At 55.9% G+C, this 20,036-nt stretch overlaps 1 protein-coding gene across 2 annotated transcripts in view; it reads left to right on the top strand.

The window, feature by feature from the left end:
- Prss55 (serine protease 55) overlaps window positions 1-13,734 on the top strand; it is a 98,195-nt gene extending 84,461 nt beyond the window's left edge. For both annotated transcript variants that reach the window (XM_087216695.1, XM_021261352.2), the window contains 2 exons: window positions 154-8,208; window positions 12,095-13,734. The gene's annotated coding sequence lies outside the window, so the exon portion shown is untranslated. The remainder of the gene's footprint in view (window positions 1-153; window positions 8,209-12,094) is intronic.
- The last annotated feature ends 6,302 nt before the right edge of the window (window positions 13,735-20,036 follow it).

Below are 20,036 nucleotides of genomic sequence, written 5' to 3'. Positions count from 1 at the left end.
GGGCAAGTGGACAGGCTGGGGTGGGATGAGGAGCGTGTCCTGCCTCCACGGTCGGTGTCCTCCTCAAGCCGAGCTATAATCCCACCCATGGGCCCTGAGACTAACAGGAACTTGGGATCCCCGCACCTATTCTTCCCTGTTTCTTACTTCCAGGGCCTCCCCACCTAGCAAAACTCCAAATCAGAGCCGAGAAGGCAGAGAAGATAACCTGTCCCCTTTCCAGAGCCCATGGTGGGCCGAGGGTCCACTGCCTCACAGACCTCCTCCCGGGGTCTGCGGTGACCCAGCCCCACACCCCACCACTCTCTGGCAGCCCTGGGGCTCAGAGCTTCCCAAAGCATTCTCCTCTCTTGGACTCCGTGGCACTGAGTCAGCATCTCCATCCCCCAGCAAGGCAAGGAAAAGGTGGCAGGAAAGACCTCATCTACCGCGGGACTGTCTCAACCCAGGAGAGACGTGCTCCTCCGAGCAAGCCTGTTCCCCGAGTTTGGGACAGGCTCATGGCAGAGCCTTTCCGTGAGGACTTCAAACCGGGTCCTCTGGGCTTCTTCTCCTCTCGGCCTGATCCTCAGCTTCTGTCTGACCCTGATCCTTCATTCGGAGTCCTGCAAAGTCAGTCTGGAGCCCGTCTCGCAGTCCTGACAGCTGCTCCCCCTCAGTAGATGGTCACTCGACCCCAGAAAACCTCTGCTCTCCCACGTGCCTGCAGCAGGCGTCCTCTCCCCTGGTCAAGTCAAATCCTTGTTCCCGTGGCTCCTCTCAGTTTCCACGTCAGCACTGGTCCTGGCTCTAAGCGCCCCAGTTCTTGCCGTCTGAGTTGAGTCCCCCTCTCCTCCCTGTTGTGGTCATCTTGACCCCTGTGGGGAGGCTCCAGTGTGGTCTTCCTTGCCGTTTTAACAAGTGTCAGAATAATTGTTTCTCTTATAAGCAATGTGATCAAACAAAACCCAGTGAATCTCTGCCCTGTTGGGGTACTGTTGCCTACCAAGTTGGCTTCTGAGCTGTACCAGCTGCCAGGAGAGCCACCGTGAAGGTCCCCAGCCATACTGAGTCATGGCAGGTGGCTACTATGGCCAAGAGGCTCCCAAAGCCAGATGCATCTCAGGGAGGGCCTGCCCGGGACACGGCCTGAGCTCCTGGCCCCCTCAGTCCTCATGCAAGCTGGCCGAGGCTCTTTCTGGCAGCTCTGGTCCCTGCATCTCTGTCGGCCGCAGGTGGAGAGAAACCATGCCCGGAGGGCTGGCGGTGCCCACACAAAGGAGGCTCCTCTCCACGTGCCACGTGGACCACGAGATGTGACTCCAGGACACTGGGAACCGAGGGAGCCTACAGGTCTGGCCCTCTTCTTCCCCTGCCCACGGGACTGAGCCACTGGGCTAAATCTCTCACCTCCCACCAACCCACAAAGTGCGAGCTGAGGGGAGCTCCCTTCCCAACGGGGGGATCCCAGAGGTCGTGGCCAAAGGAGCCAGAAAGGACAGCGCAGTTGTTTTCACTGTTACTTCTTGAGGTTGAGAGAAAACCGTCTTCTACAGGTTTCATGGTGGGAGGAGGAAAAAATAAGCTGCAACCTGGTGGGGGATTTTAAAAATAAGTCTCGGGCCGATGTGTTTAATGCCCGCCCCATGGGGCTCCTTGGCCCATAACTCGGGAGCACAATGGCTTTTCTTGTTATGAATGAGTGTGAAGTGCCAGCAGAGGAAATAGGAAGCCCCCAATGTAGGCTGAATGGACCTGTGAACAGGGATAATAAAAGTTGTCCTGGATTTCCGTTACCACCAGGTGTTTCCGCCGGGACTTCCATTCATTCAGGCCCAGGGGCGGCCAGTGCTGCCAGATCTCCCTGCCGACCCCTGGGCCGTGCCCCGACCTCCCCACAGCCATGACCCATGTGGACCTGGGACCCTGGGGTCTGGGATGGATGTGTCCTGATCCTGGCGGGCCCAACTCTTAAATCCGTCCAGAGCAGAGGAGAAGGCAGGGCCCGTGAGCAGGTCCTGTGGTCACAGCTCCCCTTGAAGGTCGGTTTCCACTGGGGGCTCAGGAGAGACACTCAGGTACACCCAGAGACAGGTGGCTGCAAGCAGTGGTGACACAGGCGCCAGCCAGGTCCCCAGCAGCAGGGAGGTTGGGGTTGGAAACTGACAAGGGCCGTGCATTCTCCAGGAGGCTGGGACACACCCTCCGAGGAGCCCCTCCAAGGACCTAGAGCATGTCTCTTCCATCACTGCCCCTAGCCCTTAGCTCCCAGGTGAGCACATCCAGTGCTACCTGCCATGATCTGAAACCAGCTTGTATACCCAGGGAGCTACTCCAACCAAAGAGCACAGGAGGCTTCTGTCCCAAAAGCCCACATGAACCGGGACGGATGCCTGGAGGAGCCAGATGCAGGGCAGGGGTGGGGATTGGAGGGGACAGGTCTGCCCGCTGCCTACAGTGTTCGTGTCAGTGTATTGCATCATGGTGTGGGCCACAGAATACACACTGCCCACTGCCCACTGACAGCCTTCTCCTTATCGGATGCTGGGGGAGCTGCTGGGATGAGAGGTCGAGGCTGGCTTCATCACCCTAACCGAGCAGATTCTTAGGCAAGGCACATAGTCCCAGCCGGAAGAGCCTTGCCCTCCTGAAATGGGAGGAGGCCTTTGCTCAAGGTGGAAATATGTTACAGACTCCTGGGCTCTCTACGTTGGAGACGGTTCCCCATTTGACTAGCTGAGCAGACAGGAGATCCCAGGCCAGCGGTGCCTTGACCTAGTCCAGAGGATGCGTCACACCTCCCAGGCTAGAGGGCTCTCCACCCCAAGAGCCTGTCTGGCCTATCCCATGCCACACACCAGGGAGCCTGCCTTGTCTGCACAGGTATCTGACCTCATAGTCACTGGGACATCACAGGGCCCTGTCTGCTGTCACAGCATTGCTGGGAGCTGGGAGCCCCAAGCCCCACCACTTGCAAGCCCAGCCTTCTGGCCCCGCCTTGAGGAGACAGTGTGGAGCTCCGCAGTCCACGTGACCTATGAACATCCAAGCCGCAGAGCAGTCCTCTCGCTGGAGTTGCTCAGGGTGCAGCGTCCAGTGCAGCCCTGTTCAGAGCTGCATCTCCTTAGTCCCCCAGGGCCTAGAGTTACCCATACGACATCAGAGACAACTGCATCTTCGTGTCCCCCAAGGTCCTGAAGGTAACGACGGTAACAAAGAGGAGGATGAAAACAGACACAGCCCTTGAGTGTGGGGCTGTGTATTTTCCTGTGTCTTATTTTTGGTCTGGTGACTGAGGCTGAAAGAGGGCAGAGAGCTCTGTAACCCCCAGGATTACAGAGGCCCGCGGGCTGCCAGAAGAGTCCTAACCAATAAGTGGTACAGACCCTCCTTAGTCCTCATGGCCAGGAAGCCGGGTCTGCAGGAAGCTGTCTGCCACCAACGCACGGCCGGAAGTGCAGAGCCACTGGGGACATCCGCCGGGGTCTGCAGCACTGCCAAGCAGAGGAGGGAGATGTCCGTGCCAGGGTGGAGGCAGCCGCACCGTGGACAAAGGCTTCTGCCCAGCTCCCAGGAGGGCGGAGAGAGGGACAGACTGGAGAGGGACTGGCCCACACCGTACCCCCACTAATATGCCCAGAACGCAGGTTGTCACCCCTCAAAGTGGGCTGCTCATTTGCTGACCGACTTGTTGCTGCTTCTCACTAGAAAGCTCCCCAGAATGCCTTGTCCTCTCTGAAGGAGGTTCTCACTCACTCCCTGCGAAGCCTCAGGCAAGTGATTCTCACTGACCCCAGGTGTGCGGTTTGCAACATAGGATCACAGGGGAGGTTCCCACAGGGAGCCATCACAGAATGGAAACCCTGGAGGGACAGAAAGGTTTGGGGGACATGGGGAGGAGGGGACAGGCCACAAAGGCCGGCAGCTGGAGCGGGTGGAGAGCAGGTTGGGGGAGCCGGGTCAGGGCACCCCTGCTGCCAGACAGGGTGGGGTTTTCTCATCAGGCAAGAGGGACAGAGGTTTGAAGCCACAAGAAGCCACCTGCCCTGAACCTTTGGCCTGAGTTAGAAACAACCTCATGGAATTGCAGGTCCTGTTGTGGACTCTGAAAGCCTGAGAGCCCACCTTCAGCTCCAGCAAAAGCAGCGTGTGAGGTCGCGTGAGTTGCCCTGCCCCGACACGCCCCTCTGTGGTCTCTGTGGCTCAGGGGTGAACGCGGCTGGCTGGGTTGTGTTTCCCATCATTCTCTCCACATTGTCCCTGAGGAAGAAATCAGGGACTGGCAGACAAAGTCACTGAAAAGCTCTGCCCCTGAGAGCGGGCAGAGGGCGCTGATGAGGAGCAGCAAGGTGGCATCTCTTGAGTCTGGATAGAAGCAGTGCATCTTCTTCTAAGTGGTGTGTGCCAGGGCCAGCTGGACAGCAGTCGTCAGGACAGAGGCTGGAATCTTCCTTGGCCAAAACCCTGAAAGGCCCAAGTCCAAGAATTTGGGGATCAGGTGAGGTGGTGCTGGAAAAAGCTGCAAACCCAGAGCCCAAGCATCAGCTCTCACTCCAGGGTGCGAAGTGAAGCTTTTGTGAGCTTTTGCTACAAAGCCAGTCCAGAGTGAGACAGTGGTGCAGGTGTGGACGTGGGAAGAGCCGCAAGAGCTGTAGCTGACCACAAAGCACAGGCCAGGTGAGGAGCCGGAGTCCTGGCCACGACTCGCCAAGGTCAGCAGGGGCAGGGTCCCGGGCCAGCAGTCCTACAGGGCAAGAGGGAAGGGGACGCTCTGTCCCAGGCAGGCGCTGCTTCTCCGTCTTCCAAGCCGTGGAGCCGATGTTCCGAGGACAAGGTGGAAGCCAGCGTGTGGCAAGTCGGCAGTTTGTGGAGCCAGCAGCCTCCTGCCCTCTGCCTCCTTGGCGAGGCCACATCATCATCACCCTGTGTGTCTCCACCCGGAAGCCATGGGCCACAGCAGGCCAGGGCAAACTCACCTCCTTTGAGAATCGGGGACGAGATCTGTTTCCACCAAGAACTTGGGAGCAACACAGGTTTCAGTCTGAGCAATAGCAGTTGAACAGTTTCTGTTTTCGGTTTTTGTGGTACTGAGGGTGAACTATATATAATAAACTTTATATACTTCCCACTGAGCTATACCCACAGCTCTTTTTTATTTTGAGACAAGGTCTTGTGAAGTTACTACGTTGCTCGGGCTAGGCTTGAACTTGTGATCTTCCTGTGTCAGACTCCCAGAGGGCTAGTATGAAAGCCATGCAGACCACACCTGGCTGGAACACTGGTATTTAATGTGAGTTTGGAAGTTGCCAGCCATAGTGAAAACAGGCAAAGTCATTGCTGTCCCTCCTGCCACTGAGTTCTGAGCAGTGTTTCAGCAGGGATTGTGGATTTGAAGTTTGGGCAGATGTTGTGGGGTGGTTAGTAGACTCTGGGTTGGGGCTAACTGCCAAGCCCCAGGCACGCGTGATTGTCCCATATGATCATGGGACACTGTGAATGCAGGCAGTGGCCAAGGTCATGTAGAATGGAAAGTGCTTTATAAACTGTAGAGTGCTCTAGACATGGGAAGTGCTCTGGTTTGGGGTTCTAGGATGGATGCTCTTGGCCTGAAGAACCCCTTGCTCTGGGTGTCATTGCTGGCTGCTGTTTTCCTAGGCAGTGGGGAATGGAGCGGCCAGGGAGCCACTGGCCCGAGGGTGGCCTTGTTGGTGGCAGGGATTGGAGGGGGTCGAAGGTGGACTTGGAAAACCCAGGTTCCCACCTCAGCCCTGCAGGTCACCTGTCCTGCGACTGTTGGCAAACCTCACCCTCCCTCTGAGCCTGAGTTTGTAGGCTGGAATGACCTCTAAATCCTTGCTAACTCTGAAAAGCAAATTCCTGCCCCTCAAAAATACAAATTGGATTGAACCCCTTTGCCTTTAAATTTCAGAACTTAACGCTACAGCAAGCACAAGCTAGTGCTCACATTCTGTCCTCCTGTCCTCTGTCCCGCACAATGGTTCCAAGAGCCCCCACAGCCCCCCTGTCCCTCTGGACTCTGAATGTCCCTTTCATCCCTAACAGTGCCCTGAGCCACCCTCTGACCTACTCAGAAGATGAGGGAGGTCCAGTGGTTGGATGTCCCCAGGCTCCTGTCCACTGGAAGGCTCTCCTGATACCAGACCACACTCCCAGTGAACCCTAATTTAACCAAAATGCCAAATGTTGGGCTCTTCCTTTCAGACAGAGTTTAGCTGCTCAGAGAAAGATGTGGGGGGGCCAGAGAGGCCTCCGAATCTCCAGGCCGGGACCCAGGGTGATGGGCCACACTGTCTGGTTAGAAGACTGGGTCATTCTCTGTGACCCGCTGGTACCCGAGCCAGGTTAGCCCCATGGACGTGTGTGGAGTGAGCGCCGTGGGGACCAGGGTCCTGCAGTGTGGGCGACAGCAGTCTGGAGGACAGAAAATGCTCACGCTGCGCCCAGCGTGGTAATGATGAAAGGGGTGAGCCTGACGTTCAGACGCTTTACAAAGCACAGCGGTTTCTGCTGCTTCCCTTCGCTGCCATCTCAAAGGGAACAGAGCAGAGGACCGAACATGTTAGTTTGCAGTAGGGAAACTGAATGAGGTGCAAGTCTCAGCCTGGCCGAGCTCACCCCAAGTTATAGGACCTGGGCTCAGTGAGAGCAAAGCCAGCCCAGCCGCTGCACAGGCCTGCAGAGAGTCACCCTGAGACGGAGCTGCTGACTGTCAATAGCATGGGACCCGTGTGTGCACCCTGCGGGCCACCATGCCGGGTGGCAGTGTAGGCCCAGCGCACAGTGAACGGCAACTGTCAGCAGGCGATGGCTTGCGCTGTATTCTGAACTGTTTGGGTCTCTGCCAGCCCTGTCCCCAGCCAATGCCCTCTTGGCCATTGTGTCAATTATGGCTGATGGTTATCTTGCTTGTTTATCCAGTCGCTGTATAGACTGACTTTCTGAATGTCAGGGTCTGACTGTTTCCATAACAGGAAGCCACTGGCTATACTACTGCATGAAGAAACTCCAGCCTACACAATAGAATCCCAACAAAACCTTAAACCCTCATTGAATCCAGCTCTTATTGTTTCATTGATAGGCCGAATCCTGTATTTACAGTCCTGGATTTACAGTTTACAGGCCTGTGTGTGTGTGTGTGCGCACGCGCGCACACACACGTGTAGGTTTGACAAGGCCAACCCTGGCTTTTCACCTTCCTCAGTGAACCTCAGCTTAGACTCGGCCGCCAGCATTCCCCGGACATAGGGGAGGGGTGCAGGCCAGCAGAACCCAGGCCCTGAAGAGCTTCCTCCTGGTCCTCCACGGCTGGCCCTGCAGTCAGAGGAAGCTGAGCTTCTGTTTATCCTGGGCCTCAGTCACAGTAGAACAAATGCTTCGGTCAGCATGGAACCCAGGCGCCACAAGCTCTGCTGAGGAAAGACATCAAAGGGAGCCCTGGGCTCCATCTGTCACTCATGTCTGTTATCTTCCCGGGGCCGGGGGGGTGTCCCATGGCTGGGGAGTTTTCAAGAAGCTCTCTGGGAACCTGTTAAATAGCCTCCATTCCTTTTCAACTTTATCTGCTTCTCCCCTCCCAAACTTGGAGAAGAAAATCAACCCACACGGTGCTAAAGGAGTCTGACCTCCATGGAAAGCTGTCTATTCCCGAACAGACTTGGAGCAGCAAATGAGGTATCAGAGCTGCCCAGGGCATCACCCAAGTCGTGAAGGCTGAAGGCTGAGGGTGGTCCTGTGCAGGCAGCCCCCTGGGACAAAGTCTGCACGGAAAATGAGCTTGATCCCCTGGGCGTGGTCCTCCTGTCACTCTGAAGCCTGCCACAGACTTGTCACTCTGAAGATGTCACAAACACAGTGAGGGCAGGCACTATTGCCTGATGAAGCCCTTCAAGACAGTCAAATGCCTGGCCAGCACACCCGTAGTGGTCAGGTGGCTGTGTATAATGTAGAGGGCTTTCCTTTTGTCCTTCACTCTCACTCTGGGAAGGACTAGATTCTCACTGACTTCACACGTGAATGGAGATGGCAGGGCCAGTGGTAGGGGCCCCGGTTGCAAGGGCACCTGGCATCAGAGCTCTCTTGGGACCCTTTCTCCTCTTCACAGGGAGGCAACTGGTCTACCCTAAGAGTCTGGCAGAAGCCTGGGAGAGAAGGAAGCAGGGTAGCTGATCTCAGAGGGAGCCGGAAGATAATTTGGACATCACTTTGCAGGTGAGAGCCGAGAGGGTGCAAAGGTCAGGCAAAGCACTTAAGGTCAAACGAGTCCACAGTGAGGGCCAGCCGGAAAGCCAAGGGCCGAAGGAGCTCTGTCTCACTCCGTGGAGGCTGAGTTCTCCTAGACTGCGATGTATGTGGTAGCCTCCACACGGCTTCAGGAGAAGATTCAGGTTTCCTGGGGAGATGTTTTGACTTACACCACTCACAGGAGTCAATGATCTTGACCTCTCTTAATCACATAATGTTGGAGGCCCTGGAGGGATGAATGTGCTGAACTTTTGATTCTCCCACTAAGCCCTGTACTGCAAAGGCTTCTGTTCCCCTTGCCAAACCTGCCCTGGTGATATAAGGACACAGCCATTCCCTGGATCTAAACAGGGAGGAAAATGGTTTTGTTTTATTTTTTAATTATCCAGCAAACTTGACTGTCTGGCAGTATCTTTGCTGATAAAATCCTAAGGGATGTGTAAAACCTCAACCCATGCCAGAATCTAAACACAGTTACCCCTCAGTGTCCACGAGGCATTGGCCAGGATCCCACATGGATACTAAAATCCACAGATCCCCGAGTCCCTTTTAGGAAAAGCTGTAGCCTTTGTGTACAGCCTATGCACACTGCCCTGTAGGCTTTAGTCATCTCTAGAATACTTACACAATGTAGGTAATGCTGTGTGAACAGTCATCATACTGGATTAATAGGGAAATGTCTCTACATGTTCAGTTCAGTGGCATGCATCACAGGCCTGTCTAGGACCTGCAAATGGTTGAATCCCCAGATACTGAGCCCAAGGTGTGGAAGGCTGACTGTGTGTTGTGGGGCTGCAAGCCTGTCCTGTGACTGAAGATGCATAGTGTCACACTATGGTTTCCACCTTTTCCACTTCCCTTTGAGGGTCCCCTGTGTAGACCAAGGCCCCACAAGAAGCTACTACCTGTGGGCTGCAGTGCACCCTGTCTAGCAGCAGAGGGCACTGCTTACCTAAAATCCAAGCATGAACCTAGGCCTGGAGAAAGAAAGACTTCTCAGGGTGGAGAGTACTCATCGCCTGGTTCTCCAGCCTTGGAAGAGCCTAACAGAGAAGGCTGTGGGCTCCCAAGAGCGCCCTGCCCTAGCCAGAAAGGGCCCTGCCTCAGCACTCCCCCGTCGAGAAACCCTCGCACCAACACGACCCATTGTCTTCTACTTCCTCCTTTCTGTTCCACCAACTTTGAACCTCACTTCACATCCCAGCAGACCAGATTGCTTCCCCAAGATGCCTTCCCTCTATTATTCTTGTTTACCGGGCATTTGCTGCCATGGTAACATCTCTGGGTGGAGGACAGGGCAGGGTGGGGACAGGACAAATCAGACCTTCTTTGAACATAAACAGTTTAAACGTAACATTATCGGAGAGCGCAGAGTGAGATAGACCATTAACAGTGTTTGGTTCTTTATTGGGTTTATAAGTAATGCAGGAATCAGAATCACCCTTACCAGGCCCCCCTTCTTAGAAAAGTGTCCCACGCTGATATCTTTAGTGTCTTTCTCCTAGCCGGGTTTTGTGGATAACATCAACGATATTTGTCTTGGGAATTGGCCTCGATGTATGGTGTCAGTTAAGTCTGGGGCCACTCCGTGCTAGGCAAAGCACCCTATCGAGCAACGTGCTCACAGGAGGCATGTGTTTGAGAAACCTGCTGAAGTGAGAGACCGTAATCACAACTGGGTTGAGACTGTTGCTTGTTTGCAACCCAGCTTCTGAGTCACTCTTGCCCTGTTGCTAAGTGGCACAGGCAGAGCCAAGGCCATTTTTAGATCTGGCTGTGGGAATCCTGAGTTAAGACTGATTTAGCTGGGTTCAACAGCGTGTGTGCATTTCATCGCTTCCATGGAAGTTAAATTTTGCTAACCACCCCAGGGCAGCCACAGCTCACAAAGCTCCCTGAGGTCGGAGGATGATGGTGCCTCCCCGGGAATGTGCTGAGGTCCCCAGCAGTGGGACTAGGTTACCAACTGGGTGAGAAATAAGATCCAAAGTGTACAAAGCCAGGAGCCTATCTGGACGATAAGTCTGGCTTCTGGTGATATTTGCGAAGTTCCCAGCCTTTCACAGTGCACTATTTGTACAAAGCTATGAGACAGTGAAAAGACCAGGGGTTTCTGGGAGTGGGGGACAGGTAGGGACACAGGGCATCCCTAGGGTAGGGAGACTCCTCTGGGGTACTGTGGGGGTGGACACAGGTCCGTGGACATTGGTCTAAACCCATAGAGTGTGCAAAGCCAAGAGCGGCACCAGCGTGAAGAGTGAACCGATGTATCAGTGTGGACCCCTCAGTGACACAGAGACACGGCTCTGGTGGGCGTGTGGACAGTGGGTGGTTGTGCATGGGGGGGGCAGAGAGCACGTGAGAAGCCTCTGTACTTTCAGCTCCATTTTGCTTAAAGACCACCTAAAATATGCTACTGTATTTGTACAGTTTGTTTACTCCAAGTGAATATTAGCTTTTGAGCCCAATGATGCATTCACGTCATTGAATTCAGTTTATTTAAGGCGTCTCCAGTTGATTGAGGCCCCATCAGCCTGTTGGTGTATTTATACCCTTGTGGTTGTATTTGTTCACACTTACAATCAAGGCTGTTTTACATTTGGCTTATAAATATCCTGATGGTGGCGTATTTCATACATGGACAGGAATCCACGGGCCCCTGTCCTTATGCTCCAGTGACTTATTTGGAGGGATGGTATTTGTGCCAGGAACGCAAATAGGAACCTGCTGAGCAGTGCAGACAATTCAGTGCTAAGGGGACTGGTGGTCTGGAGGTGTCCTGAGTGGCAGCAAAGTGACTGACAGGAGCGGATAGTTCTCCACACACAGCCAGGGGCTGTGGAGTCTTGTTCACGGTACAGTGCACGAGATAATAACTTCCTGCCTGGTGACAGGAGGTCTTCCACACCCGCGGGGTCACCCTGGCCTGGGGACCTGCCTTCCTAAGGGCCTGAGAGATGTGACCTTCACATTGTTGTGAGCCTGTATTATTTCTACAAGTTTCCAAGTTCACACCTCCTGGAACCCAAATATCAGTGAACTTGACATTTTGTTTTCTCCAAGTTCCCACTTGAATAGAATACAAGAAATTGGATTTGCCAGCAATAAAGACTCATGAGAGGCCACTGGTCAGATTTCCCCCAAAAGGTGAAGAGCTGAGCCAGGGTTGCCCATGCTTCTCTGGCAGGTGACTTCAGCGAGTCCTGAAAAGGAGGCCCTGTCATATCCTCAGTTGCCAGCAGAGGGCGGGACACGTCCATCTGTGGGAGTACAGTGGTCTTCCCTTGGGTACTCACAAGCTTTGAGGAAGGGTCCCACTGGAGGAGACCTCAGGAACTCACCCCAGGCCCACAGGCCTCCCCTGAAGGCTCAGGCAAGAGGCTCCGGGCAATTCAAGGCACGGGTCACTTCCTGCCGTGCCTGGACCTCCACGGACCCTGCCATGTCCTACACCAACTGCAGTACAGGACGTCCAGTTATGTTTGGATTCCACACAAACAGCGATTTTTCAGTGTGTTGTGCCAAAGAGCACATGGGACACAGAATACTTTTAAAAGCATTCTTTATGGGAAAAGTTTAAACTTTATTCCAGGTGTCTTGCATCTGTACCACCCAGCTCTCCTGAGACTTGAGAATATTCTGGCTCAGTGTGGAGCAAAAATGGGTTCCTCCCTCCCAGCCCCTGCGCCCCAAGCTCTGGGTGGAGCTGCCTTCCCGGTCTGGGCCTCACCTAAGTCTCGCTTTGGGCATGAGCTACTCCTGACTCAGCGTGGCTCTCATGCATGTCCCCTTGTCTGACCAGGGCAGTCTCTGAAGCTCGTTATCTTGTCACCTTCTTTGCTCCTTTCCATAGGACAAGCAGAGAAGGACCCTGAATGCACAGACTCCGGATGGTCCCTGGCCTCACCTCACAGAGACCTGGGGACCTTGTGTGGGCCCCGGGCTGCATCTCCAGCCCCACCCCATGCTTGGAGACCAGGCTTCCCTGAGGACAGCAGGATGTGTTCTGGCTACACCAGCACCCGCCGGCCGGCCTCTGGGAAAGGCCTGGCAGGGCCGATTGTGCGGCAGGACACCTGGCCGGTCTGCAGCCTCGGTGACGGCCTCAGCGAAGGCCATGCTTTCCTGTGCAGCCGCTGCAGCGTGTAGGATGCTGATAAGGGAACAATGCAGCAGAGGAAAAGTGGCAGCCTTGGGACAATGAGCGGCGGCGGGGACTCTCCCGGGCCGCACAGTCCGAGGAAGGATTTGCAGGTCCCAGGGGCCGGGCAGGAGACTGCTCTGCGGCCAACAGTTGGGGGCACCCAGGGCTCTCCCAGGAGCCATGCCCCTCCTCTGGCGCCTGCTCATTCCCTCTAGGGGCCCTTCCTCCAAGGAGGGGAGACTTACAGACAGTGAGCCACTGACCCACGAAGGGGCCCTGCAGCTTCCTGGGGTCGGGGATGGCCTGCAAGGCAAGGGCTCCCAGGAGCGCCCTGTGCCAGTGCCCTCCAGCTCCCTCCTACCCTTGACCTTAACCCTTTCGGGCACCAGAGACACTAGATGGATACCCGGGGCCTCGGCCAAGCATGAGGCCAACTTGTGGCAATGGCTAAATCCCCTGCAGGTGCCCAGGGAGGGTCGCCAAGAGAAGCTGCCTCTGCCTCAGGCAGGACAGGCAGCTGATGACAGGGGTGCTGTGGTCACTACAGCTCGTGGATAAGTGTGCACATGCAGTCCATCCTCTGGCCAGAACTGGGGACTGCAGGAGGATGGCACGGGGCAGGTGGAGACCAGGGAAGGGATATTGTCCCTGTGCCCTCTCCAGGTCACTAGAAAGGGCTTGCTTGTGCACAGCCCAGCCCCACCTTCCACCCAACAGGCGTTAGAGTCACCTAGGAGGTGCAAACAATATAACACGAGAACCCAAGAAGACCAGGGGGCTAAAATGGAGCCGGAAGTGAGGGGCAGGTCACAGAAGTGAGCGCTGTGGCTATGAAGCCCAGGGCCAACCAGACACCCATGACATGACAGAGTCTTCATGAAAGAAAACACCCCTGTTACACAAAACACCGCCCGACCGGAGGAGAAAAAACATCAAAGTGTTATTTCTGATTCTCAATGCACGGAGTAGTTCTTGCCCAGTGTCTTCCTGGAGAGAAGTTGGCAAAAGGCGATGGCTGGCTTTTCCAGGTAGCCTCACTGTGACAGGCAGGAAGACAGGGCGTTGCAGAGCTGGCTGGAGGAACACATGGGACCTGCTAATGACGAGATCCCAGGACAGTGTCAGATGATTCCCATGGCCCGTATCTAGACCTCTCCAGGGTTCCCAAGACGCGGACAGCATAGAAGGACACAGGTGCACGAAGAACCCACTACTGTGTCCTTTTCCGGGAGCCCACCCTGTGTCTCCCAGACCCAGAGAGTACTTTGATTTTTGCTTTTTATCTTTTCCTCTCTTTTTTTCCTCTCCCCTTCACCCTTCACTTTTCAAATAAACTTTGGCATTGTTTTTGTTTGTCTCCTTCAATTCTTTGTTCGGGGTAAGAAGGACCTGGAATACATATAATTATCGAGCCATTTCTAAAAGAAGCTCCCTGATAACATGACCACATCCAGCAGCCAGCAGCCCCAGGAATGTTTCCAGAAGCTTCTCAGTGCCAGGCAGGGGCTGAAACAGAGGGCAGCCGGCACAGGCCCTGGATGAGCCACTGCGGCCTAGTCGGTGGACCCAGCGCCCTGCTGTCAGGGCTGCAGCCTGGACTCATTGGCCCTCAGACCATCAACTGTGATGGGGATAGCAGCCAGGGGACAATGGCTCCAAAGGACCTCCACGCTGCCAGGATGCCCAGAGCCATGGACTGGGTCACACAGAAAGCCTTGTGTCATCCATCAGCACAGCCTTGAGGACAAATCACATCCCTAACACCCAGGGCACCAGGGTAGGAGTCTACTACCTGCTCCTCGGTGGGACCGGGGCACCTTTGCGTTTGATCCCCTGGCCACTGCCACCTTCTCGGGTCCCCCGAGAGCCCTGGGCTGCCCTGGCCCCATTCCTGACAGCCCCCCACCCCCCCGCCATCCCAGTCAAGGGCACAGCTCCAAGGCCCCTATTACGGACTGTTTTGTCAGCACTTGGCATGCGAACACGGAGGTGACACCAATTACTTGTGTCACAGCTTCTGGGGAAGACGGAGATGCATGAAAGCCAGCTCAGGGCCATCCATCATGGCCGAGGGGTCTGAGGGTCTGACTCGGTGACAGGGAATTGAGGGAGGCCCAGGTCTCTCAGGACAGCTGGTTGGCAAAGTGCATTCTATCATTAGAATTGATGCTTCTGTGGGGAACACGGCCTGGCGTGAAGGACGGAGCCCTTGGAGCTAGACATTCAGGTCAAAATGCCATCCCTGTCCCCACGCCCTGGCCCTGCTCTGGCCAAGCCAGACCCTCCCACTTCACCCCACCCTAGTTTGATGGGCTCTCCTCCCAGCTGAGCTCCAAGCCTGCTCTCTAACTCTTAAACTGAATGGTTTGTGAGCCAGCACAATAACTACTTTATGAGCTATTTCCTGTGATGCGTCCATACTTCCTGTTACTCTCCTGAATCCCCCGACCACCAAGGCAGGCAGGTCTGAGGCCAGCGTGGACAGGTGGGCAAAGTAGAGGCCAGAGGAAGGAATGAGGGGTCCTTCAGCAGACCATCCCCGGCCTGAGGCTCCCCTGCAGGAGACAGCAGCTGGGCGATTATTTCTGGGATTCCGCAGTTGCAGGGGACGGGCAGGGGATGGGCAGGGGACAGAGAAGCTCTCAGAGCCCACCCCAGCACCCAGGCCTTCAGGACAGCCATCCAGCCATGCCAGGCACCTCTGCCTTTGAGGGGAGGCGTCCTCTAGTCCTCGTCCACCAGGTGCATGTGGTGGGCCAGGCAGTTCTGGGGTCAGAGGCTCCTCGGGGGCACTCACATGGGAGGTGCAGTCCGAGGACCCTGTGGCAGGGTGGAGGCAGCAGTGAGGAGAGGGTGTCTCTCCACCTAGGCTGAGGGGACCCCAGGTTCTGCAGCAGGACCCCCAGAATCCTTACAGAACCATGGCCGGGGCCTCTCCACTCACGGCAGGACGGTGAGCAATGCAGGGAGGTAACACACATTTCAGAGCTGGGAAGGACTTCAGGGTCACTGTGAGGGGCGACATGGGCCCAGAGAAACGGAGGAGCTGACTGCAGGACGCCCAGCTGGTGTTGAACAGTCCACCCCAGACCACCCCCAAAGCTGCCAGGGGTCCCCAGGGGTCGCAACTGTGAGGGCAGGCTCTGCCTTCTGCCTTCCGAGTGGCTTCTTCTCAAGGACCCACTTGCACTTTGCACTGGGGGAAGCCACTTGCTGGGAGCAGCTCCGGCTACAGCAGCTCAGGCTATGTGCCCTGCGAAGGCGGCCTGGTGTCATCCACCCAGGCTGCTTTGCCGCTGGGAACTGGGTCCAGGAGAGAGCGACCTGGGTAGAAGGGAGGCTGCAGTGCAGGCCCATGGCTCTGCCTGGCTGTCATCATGCTCCCTTGCTGCCCCATGTCACAGCCAAGTCCCTTCCTTCAGCTCTGGACTCAAAAATTCCAAAGCACATCCAGTTCCAGGACCAGGCCAGTGCCTGCTGCCTGCCCCACACTCTCCCAGCAGCAGCTGTATTGGAAAAAGCAGCCATCAGCACTTCTGCTATTGAAAGTGACCCTTTTGTGTTAATTAATTAAACCTCCTTGTCACCTGGAGCGGAGGCCACGCTGATTCCTGTTGAGAGCTGGGGGAGGAGGGGCAGGGTTACAAGCTGCAGCCCACCCACTTGAAGGAAAAATGTGAGGGCCCCCCAAAGCGAAGTGGGTACCTCCCTTCTACTCACTCCTGGTTGCCACCACACCCCTAAATAAAGCTCCCAAGATGGCACCTCACTCCCCCCAAAAAAGGGTTCACACCCACCCTTCTTGCTTAGGGCTGTGGGGGAGAGGCTTCCAAGATTGGGGGGGAGGGGGACACACCAGAAAAGGGAGGGGAAGCCAGGGAAATACACGCAGGCTCAGGAGCACATAATGGGGAGATTTCAGCGTGATGTATGGTTCCCTGGACATTATTAATGGTTTGCTGATTTTACCTTTAAAACCTTTGGGCACATTATTTATTATGTCCTTGGCATACCTGTGATCTATGGAGGGGCACTAATCTCTGAGCACGGCCCCCCATGTCCCTGCTCCTCTACAGCGTCTAATTAGGCTGGGATGCTGCCCTCCCCGGCCAGCTCCGCCCTACACCCCGGCAGGGCAGGGCGGAGGCGTCTGAGGCTTGTGTTCTTGTCCCTGGAGTCTGCGAATCAGGGAAATCAGGGATGTGCTTCCTAGGTCTGGCTCTGCGTGGACTTGCTGTGTGACCTCGGGCAGGGGCATGGCCTCTGCTCTTTCTGCCTTTTCAAAGGAGGCCACTGTACGACCCGAGCTCCTGGAACAAGGCAGAACGCAGTGTGAATCCCAAGGCTCACTGTCTCCAGTCTTAGAAGCTGGGCTCCTGGGTAAGGTGGGAAGTCACCCTTCACTCTGGCCCTTCTGCCTAGGCTGCGAATCGCAGGGTGGGCCTCTTGCACCCTCAACCTCCAAGGACACAGCATTCAATCGCTCTGCTGCTTAGGGATGGTGGGGACAGGTGAGAGGTCAGGATAGTGAGGAAGACCCTTGTGGCTGGCAGAGCGTGTGGCCTCAGGCAGAGGCACCTGGAAGAGAGAAGATTGCACCCCTCCTGGGGGTCCTGGCTGTCTCCCCCTAGCCACTGACTCCCCTCCCAGGGCTGTGCACAGCCTGACATCGGCCCTCCCTGCCCTAGAGACTCCCTGGCTCTTTTCTGGGTTTGGGCTTGGAACATGGTGCTCTTAGGTCAGACCAGGCCTTGTGCTGCCAGCTGGGTTGGCTGAAGTCCTGTGCCTCCCACCCAAGACACAAGAGGAGGTCACAGGAGCACTCTCACAGGCCTGTCCCTCGTCAGCCACGCTCCACCTTCCTCGTGAGTTTCTGAAGGGTGTCCCTGCCCTTCTCCTTCCAATGCCCACTCTCAATTTCCAGAAGGGGCAAGCATCACTCAGGTCACCACCTTGGGCGTCAGAGCTGCCTCCTCAACTAGACAGCAATTCTGTGACTCTGAACCTCACACCCACTACCCACAGACCCACCTGCCTTCCTGTTCTGGTTTAAATATGACAGACTCAGGTATCAAGAGCTCCATCCCCAATGAAGCAATGTTCAGAGGAGGGGCCTGGAGAGATGACTGCACCATGAGAGTGCTGACCTCCTCAATGGGTTGATCCATGGATGAGTTCTTAGCTGAATGAGGCCTTAGGAGCTGGGACCCAGTTGGAGGAAGTAGGTTACAACGATGTGCCTTTGAAGGGCACATCTTGTCTCTGGACCCTTTCTCTCTGTCATTCCATCTTCCTCTGCTTCCTGGCTGCCATGACATGAGAGGCTTTCCTCCACCAGGCCCTTCCGCCATGTTGTTTCTGTGTTGGAGCCAGCTGACCATGGATTGAACTCTCTGAAACTGTGAATCAAAATAAACCTTTCTTCTTAGGTTGTATATGTCAGGCATTTTGTCCTAGCAATGGAAAAGCTGACTAATACATCCACTTGCACATACTATCCATGCATAAATACATGCACATACACATATACATACATTTGCCTGCACACATATGCACACCACATGCCCTCCTACAGTTTCTCCTCATTGGGATCCCACCCCACCCTGCAACAGCTCATACCCAGGCTCAGCTCATGACTGCTGACCCGCCCTAGCTGCAGCTCTTGACTCCTGGAGAAGCCCTACACCTCAGCCGCCACCTGTTCAGAGAGCTTGGACCCTTGGCGCTTTTGTTGCTATAGTCAGAGTTGCCATTGAGGCTACTTCCATCCCCCCCCCAGTGTTCTCAGCCAACACCTGGGGGTTCTGCTGTCACCATTCTCCTTGGGCACATGGAGCAGGGCTGTTGTTCTGTTGTCCCATGTGTCCATCAGAAGGGCAGAGTCCCTGACCAGTGTGTCCCAGGGTGGGATGCAGGAGCGGGTAGCACAAGAAGGGGGACTTTGGGACAATGGTGTCCTCTCTGCATGCTCATCTGCTGTCACAGGCCTGGCACTGGACAGCAGATCAGACCAGGTTGAATAGAGGGCCTTCACTCTGAGCTATATACAGGGCATCACTAAGTCACTGAGCTGCCCAGGCTGCGCTTGAACTCATTTCCTCTGCCTCAGCCTCCCAGAGTGCTGGGATTGCAGGCATGCACCACCACCACCATGGTTTATAAAGCATTCTTTCCCCCAGGTCCTAACATTGCTCAGCACCGCCTGTCCGGTCGGGCCTGTCCCTCACAGGGCAAGGACCAGCTACTGTGTTGGAGCACAACAAAATTGGATGTGGCCCTCAGGCTTGTCCCAGAAAATGAATCGTGTTCCAGCTCTAGCCCTTTCCACTTCCTTATCCCTCAGCCAGCCAGCGTCTGTCCCTGGGTTGGCCCTTCCAGGAGCTGCATAATGGACGGGATTTTGAGAAGCCACACAGTTCATCCCCTTGCCGCCAGGCAGGGTGCTCCCAAGCCAGCCTAGGATGCTGGGAGGGAAAGGGAGGCTGGCTCCAGGCCTGGGTCGCTAGAGAGCAGCCCCTGCCCAGCTCTACCCTCCGGGCGGAGCATCCGGTCAGTGAGAGCACCCAGGCCACTCGGGTGGTTCTAGTGCTGGGCTCAGGAAGGGTTTGTGCTCTGCACAGACCACAGGACCTCTGCCCAGGCAGGGAGAAGCCTTGGGTGCTGCCACAAACCGGGGCTGGGTACTCCATGAAGCAGAGGGCCTGAGGTTGGACCCAGTGTAATAGCCAGGTCCTGGGTGGAGGGCCTGGAGCCCAGACCAGAGGGATCTGAGGTTTCTGGGCCAGGGAGGATCAGCTTTCCTACCTGAAAGCAGGACCTGGGGCCCTGTGAGGGGGAACCTGAGGTTTCTGGGCCCAGGAAGGTGCAAAGTGCTCCAGAAAGCACAGGCCTGGTAGCACAGGCTGCAGTGAACCCTTGGGGCTGGGCTTAGGAGGGGACAGGAGGTACAGAGGGCACCTGTCCTGTGGCCCAGGCCACTGTTAGCCTGAGGACACCAAGCCCAGGAAAAGGGAACTCCCCCGAACAGGCCCATGGGAACCTATGGGATTTCAGTGCAGGATGGCGCCGGGCAGTGTGTGGAGAAAAGCCTCATGTGTGGAGTGGGTGGAGAGAGGCCTGATGGTGTGGGGCCCAGGACAGGCTGGGTGCCCCATGGGGCACAGGCCAGTGTGAGCCTAGGGGTGGTGGACTAAGGAAGGGACAAGGGCCTCTCTAGGGCCTGACTGCTGAGTTCAGGCTGTGTGTGTGTGTGTGTGTGTGTGTGTGTGTGTGTGTGTGTGTGGGCGCTGGGGTAGGGATGGATGCTCTGGGGCCCAGAGACCTGTTCCTCCAAGGCCTGCTTCCTGCTGTTAAATGGCAGGGCATGAGAAGGTAGAGAGAGAGAGAGAGAGAGAGAGAGAGAGAGAGAGAGAGAGAGAGAGAGAGAGAGAGAGGAGCTGGAGCCAGCTGGAGCGTCAGCCCTTCCAGACTCGGCCTTGACTCCGTATGGTGAGTTACAGTGAAGGAAGGTCCAGCAGCAGGCTGAGGAAGTCCTGCCCTGGGTGTCTTGCCTTCAGGACAAGGTGTCTGGGAGCCTTGGAAGGAACTGGGCAGGAGCAGAAGCAGCAGGAGTGTGGATGAGATCTTCGGGGAAGCCAGGGACAGAGGGAGC

Source organism: Heterocephalus glaber, unplaced genomic scaffold (genome assembly GCF_053883595.1).
Source record: "Heterocephalus glaber isolate CG9 unplaced genomic scaffold, H.glaber_assembly_v1.0 deba00001460, whole genome shotgun sequence".
In the NCBI taxonomy this organism is placed as follows: domain Eukaryota; kingdom Metazoa; phylum Chordata; class Mammalia; order Rodentia; family Bathyergidae; genus Heterocephalus; species Heterocephalus glaber.
The sequence above is the reverse complement of the archived record's forward strand: the minus strand, read 5'-3'. Positions and strand labels throughout refer to the sequence as shown.